A 6703-nucleotide genomic window follows, 5' to 3' on the forward strand; every position below is an offset into this window, starting at 1 on the left:
CTATAACTTGAATTGTACTACTTCTTACTGGCTATTACATCAACTTAGAAGCTTCATCTGTGTTCTACTATGGTGCTTTTAGTGTCTCCGCATACCGCAGCACGCGACAAAGCTTTCCAGACGATAAGTACAACGGTTTCAGAGAGAAGAGCAGCCAATGCGACGATCTGGCTTTAAGTCGATTCGATAACAAATGACGAAAACGGACGGATTTCTCAGGTTTTTACTACATATGAACACTTTTCACAATCTCCCGTGCAACTCGGCTGCTAGTCCTCCTTTCATGCAGAATCTTAAGGTCGTAGCTCATGTCCAAGGCACCAAAGCCAGCTAAAAAGTAAATAATCAGTACCTCAAACTTAAATTGTACTACTTCTTACTGGCTATTACATCATCTTGGAAGCTTCATCTGTGTTCTACTATGGTGCTTTTAGTGTCTCCGCATACCGCAGCACGCGACAAAGCTTTCCAGACGATAAGTACAACCGTTTCAGAGAGATGAGCAGCCAATGTGACGATCTGGCTTTAAGTCGATTCGATAACAAATGACGAAAACGGACGGATTTCTCAGGTTTTTACTACATATGAACACTTTTCACATTGTCCCGTGCAACTCGGCTGCTAGTCCTCCTTTTGATGCAGAATCTTAAGGTACTAGCTCATGTCCAAGGCACCAAAGCCAGCTAAAAAATCAATAATCGGTACCTAAAACTTGAATTGTACTACTTCTTACTGGCTATTACATCAACTTAGAAGCTTCATCTGTGTTCAACTATGGTGTTTTAGTGTCTCCGCATACCGCAGCACGCGACATAGCTTTGAAGACGATAAGTACAACCGTTTCAGAGAGAAGAGCGGCCAATGTGACGATCTGGCTTTAAGTCGATTCGATAACAAATGACGAAAACGGACAGATTTCTCAGGTTTTTACTACATATGAACACTTTTCACATTCTCCCCTGCAACTCGGCTGCTAGTCCTCCTTTCATGTAGAATCTTAAGGTCCTAGGTCATGTCCAAGGCACCAAAGCCAGCTAAAAAGTCAATAATCGATACCTAAAACTTGAATTGTACTACTTCTTACTGGCTATTACATCAACTTAGAAGCTTCATCTGTGTTCTACCATGGTGCTTTTAGTGTCTCCGCACACCGCAGTACGCGACATAGCTTTGCAGACGATAAGTACAACCGTTTCAGAGAAAAGAGGGGCCAATGTGACGATCTGGCTTTAAGTCGATTCGATAACAAATGACGAAAACGGACGGATTTCTCAGGTTTTTACTACATATTAACACTTTTCACATTCTCCCGTGCAACTTGGCTGCTAGTCCTCCTTTAATGCAGAATCTTAAGGTCCTAGCTCATGTCCAAGGCACCAAAGCCAGCTAAAAAGTCAATAATCGATACCTAAAACTTGAATTGTACTACTTCTTACTGGCTATTACATCATCTTAGAAGCTTCATCTGTGTTCTACTATGGTGCTTTCAGTGTCTCCGCATACCGCAGCACGCGACAAAGCTTTCCAGACGATAAGTACAACCGTTTCAGAGAGAAGAGCATCCAATGTGACGATCTGGCTTTAAGTCGATTCGATAACAAATGACGAAAACGGACGTATTTCTCAGGATTTTACTACATATGAACACATTTCACATTCTCCCTTACAACGCGGCTGCTAGTCCTCCTTTCATGCAGAATCTTAAGGTCCTAGCTCATGTCCAAGGCACCAAAGTCAGCTAAAAAGTCAATAATCGATACCTAAAACTTGAATTGTACTACTTCTTACTGGAAATTACATCAGCTTAGAAGCTTCATCTGTGTTCTACTATGGTGCTTTTAGTGTCTCCGCATACCGCAGCACGCGACATAGCTTTGCAGGCGATAAGTACAACCGTTTCAGAGAGAAGAGCGGCCAATGTGACGATCGGGCTTTAAGTCGATTCGATAACAAATGACGAAAACGGACGGATTTCTCAGGTTTTTACTACATATGAACACATTTCACATTCTCCCGTGCAACGCGGCTGCTAGTCCTCCTTTCATGCAGAATCTTAAGGTCATAGCTCATGTCCAAGGCTCCAAAGCCAGCTAAAAAGTAAATAATCAGTACCTAAAACTTGAATTGTACTACTTCTTACTGGCTATTACATCAACTTAGAAGCTTCATCTGTCTTCTACTATGGTGCTTTTAGAGTCTCCGCATACCGCAGCACGCGAGATAGCTTTGCAGACGATAAGTACAACCGTTTCAGAGAGAAGAGCGGCCAATGTGACGATCTGGCTTTAAGTCGATTCGATAACAAATGACGAAAACGGACGGATTTCTCAGGTTTTTACTACATATGAACACTTTTCACATTCTTCCCTGCAACTCGGCTGCTAGTCCTCCTTTCATGCAGATTCTTAACGTCCTAGCTCATGTCCAAGGCATTAAAGCCAGCTAAAAAGTCAATAATCGATACCTAAAACTTGAAGTGTACTACTTCTTACTGGCTATTACATCAAATTAGAAGCTTCATCTGTGTTCTACTGTGGTGGTTTCAGTGTCTCCGCCTACCGCAGCATACGACATAGCTTTGCAGACGATAAGTACAACCGTTTCAGAGAGAAGAGCGGCCAATGTGACGATCTGGCTTTAAGTCGATTCGATAACAAATGACGAAAACGGACGGATTTCTCAGGTTCTTACTACATATGAACACTATTCACATTCTCCCATCCAACGTGGCTGCTAGTCCTCCTTTCATGCAGAATCTTAAGGTCCTAGCTCATGTCCAAGGTACCAAAGCCAGCTAAAAAGTCAATAATCGATTCCCTAAACTTGAATTGCACTACTTCTTACTGGCTATTACATCATCATAGAAGTTTCATCTGTGTTCTACTATGGTGCTTTTAGTGTCTCCGCATACCGCAGCACGCGACATAGCTTTGCAGACGATAAGTACAACCGTTTCAGACAGAAGAGCGGCCAATGTGACGATCTGGCTTTAAGTCGATTCGATAACAAATGAGGAAAACGGACGGATTTCTCAGGTTTTTACAACATATGAACACTTTTCACATTCTCCCGTGCAACTCGGCTGCTAGTCCTCCTTTCATGCAGAATCTTAAGGTCCTAGCTCATGTCCAAGGCACCAAAGCCAGCTAAAAAGTCAATAATCAGTACCTAAAACTTGAATTGTACTACTTCTTACTGGCTATTACATCAACTTAGAAGCTTCATCTGTGTTCTACTATGGTGCTTTTAGTGTATCCGCATACCGCAGCACGCGACATAGCTTTGCAGACGATAAGTACAGCCGTTTCAGAGAGAAGAGCGGCCAAGTGACGATCTGGCTTTAAGGCGGTTCGATAACAAATGACGAAAACGGACGGATTTCTCAGGTTTTTACTACATATGAACACTTTTCATATTGTCCCGTGCAACTCGGCTGCTAGTCCACCTTTCATGCAGAATCTTAACATCCTAGCTCATGTCCAAGGCACCAAATCCATCTAAGAAGTCAATAAGCGATACCTAAAACTTGAATTGTACTACTTCTTACTGGCTATTACATCGACTTAGAAGCTTCATCTGTGTTCTACTATGGTGATTTTAGTGTCTCCGCATACCGCAGCACGCGACATAGCTTTGCAGACGATAAGTACAACCGTTTCAGAGAGAAGAGCGGCCAATGTGACGATCTGGCTTTAAGTCGATTCGATAACAAATGACGAAAACGGACGGATTTCTCAGGTTTTTACTACTTATGAACACTTTTCACATTCTCCCGTGCAACTCGGCTGCTAGTCCTCCTTTCATGCAGAATCTTAAGGTAATAGCTCATGTCCAAGGCACCAAAGCCAGCTAAAAAGTAAATAATCAGTACCTAAAACTTGAATTGTACTACTTCTTACTGGCTATTACATCAACTTAGAAGCTTCATCTGTGTTCTACTATGGTGCTTTTAGTGTCTCCGCATACCGCAGCACGCGACATAGCTTTGCAGACGATAAGTAGAACCGTTTCAGAGAGAAGAGCGGCCAATTTGACGATCTGGCTTTAAGTCGATTCGATAACAAATGACGAAAACGGACGTATTTCTCAGGTTTTTACTACATATGAACACTTTTCACATTCTCCCGTGCAACTCGGCTGCTAGTCCTCCTTTCATGCAGAATCTTAAGGTCCTAGCTCATGTCCAAGGCACCAAAGCCAGCTAAGAAGTCAATAATCGATACCTAAAACTTGAATTGTACTACTTCTTACTGGCTATTACATCAACTTAGAAGCTTCATCTGTGTTCTACTATGGTGCTTTTAGTGTCTCCGCATACCGCAGCACGCGACATAGCTTTGCAGACGATAAGTACAACCGTTTCAGAGAGAAGAGCGGCCAATGTGACGATCTGGCTTTAAGTCGATTCGATAACAAATGACGAAAACGGACGGATATCTCAGGTTTTTACTACATATGAACACTTTTCACATTCTCCCGTGCAACTCGGCTGCTAGTCCTCCTTTCATGCAGAATCTTAAGGTCCTAGCTCATGTCCAAGTCACCAAAGCCAGCTAAAAAGTCAATAGTCAGTACCTAAAACTTGAATTGTACTACTTCTTACTGGCTATTACATCATCTTAGAAGCTTAATCTGTGATCTACTATGGTGATTTTATTGTCTCCGCATACCGCAGCACGCGACATAGCTTTGCAGACGATAAGTACAACCGTTTCAGAGAGAAGAGCGGCCAATGTGACGATCGGGCTTTAAGTCAATTCGATAACAAATGACGAAAACGGACGGATTTCTCAGGTTTCTACTACATATGAACACATTTCACATTCTCCCGTGCAACGCGGCTGCTAGTCCTCCTTTAATGCAGAATCTTAAGGTCCTAGCTCATGTCCAAGGCACTAAAGCCAGCTAAAAAGTCAATAATCGATACCTAAAACTTGAATTGTACTACTTCTTACTGGCTATTACATCAACTTAGAAGCTTCATCTGTGTTCTACCATGGTGCTTTTAGTGTCTCCGCACACCGCAGTACGCGACATAGCTTTGCAGACGATAAGTACAACCGTTTCAGAGAAAAGAGGGGCCAATGTGACGATCTGGCTTTAAGTCGATTCGATAACAAATGACGAAAACGGACGGATTTCTCAGGTTTTTACTACATATTAACACTTTTCACATTCTCCCTTGCAACTTGGCTGCTAGTCCTCCTTTAATGCAGAATCTTAAGGTCCTAGCTCATGTCCAAGGCACCAAAGCCAGCTAAAAAGTCAATAATCGATACCTAAAACTTGAATTGTACTACTTCTTACTGGCTATTACATCATCTTAGAAGCTTCATCTGTGTTCTACTATGGTGCTTTCAGTGTCTCCGCATACCGCAGCACGCGACAAAGCTTTCCAGACGATAAGTACAACCGTTTCAGAGAGAAGAGCATCCAATGTGACGATCTGGCTTTAAGTCGATTCGATAACAAATGACGAAAACGGACGTATTTCTCAGGATTTTACTACATATGAACACATTTCACATTCTCCCTTACAACGCGGCTGCTAGTCCTCCTTTCATGCAGAATCTTAAGGTCCTAGCTCATGTCCAAGGCACCAAAGTCAGCTAAAAAGTCAATAATCGATACCTAAAACTTGAATTGTACTACTTCTTACTGGAAATTACATCAGCTTAGAAGCTTCATCTGTGTTCTACTATGGTGCTTTTAGTGTCTCCGCATACCGCAGCACGCGACATAGCTTTGCAGGCGATAAGTACAACCGTTTCAGAGAGAAGAGCGGCCAATGTGACGATCGGGCTTTAAGTCGATTCGATAACAAATGACGAAAACGGACGGATTTCTCAGGTTTTTACTACATATGAACACATTTCACATTCTCCCGTGCAACGCGGCTGCTAGTCCTCCTTTCATGCAGAATCTTAAGGTCATAGCTCATGTCCAAGGCTCCAAAGCCAGCTAAAAAGTAAATAATCAGTACCTAAAACTTGAATTGTACTACTTCTTACTGGCTATTACATCAACTTAGAAGCTTCATCTGTCTTCTACTATGGTGCTTTTAGAGTCTCCGCATACCGCAGCACGCGAGATAGCTTTGCAGACGATAAGTACAACCGTTTCAGAGAGAAGAGCGGCCAATGTGACGATCTGGCTTTAAGTCGATTCGATAACAAATGACGAAAACGGACGGATTTCTCAGGTTTTTACTACATATGAACACTTTTCACATTCTTCCCTGCAACTCGGCTTCTAGTCCTGCTTTCATGCAGATTCTTAAGGTCCTAGCTCATGTCCAAGGCATCAAAGCCAGCTAAAAAGTCAATAATCGATACCTAAAACTTGAATTGTACTACTTCTTACTGGCTATTACATCAAATTAGAAGCTTCATCTGTGTTCTACTGTGGTGGTTTCAGTGTCTCCGCCTACCGCAGCATACGACATAGCTTTGCAGACGATAAGTACAACCGTTTCAGAGAGAAGGGCAGCCAATGTGACGATCTGTCTTTAAGTCGATTCGATAACAAATGACGAAAACGGACGGATTTCTCAGGTTTTTACTACATATGAACACTCTTCACATTCTCCCGTGCAACTCGGCTGCTAGTCCTCCTTTCATGCAGAATCTTAAGGTCCTAGCTCATGTCCAAGGCACCAAAGCCAGCTAAAAAGTCAATAATCGATACATAAAACTTGAATTAT

This window comes from Schistocerca gregaria, unplaced genomic scaffold, assembly GCF_023897955.1.
Source record: "Schistocerca gregaria isolate iqSchGreg1 unplaced genomic scaffold, iqSchGreg1.2 ptg000721l, whole genome shotgun sequence".
In the NCBI taxonomy this organism is placed as follows: Eukaryota; Metazoa; Arthropoda; class Insecta; order Orthoptera; family Acrididae; genus Schistocerca; species Schistocerca gregaria.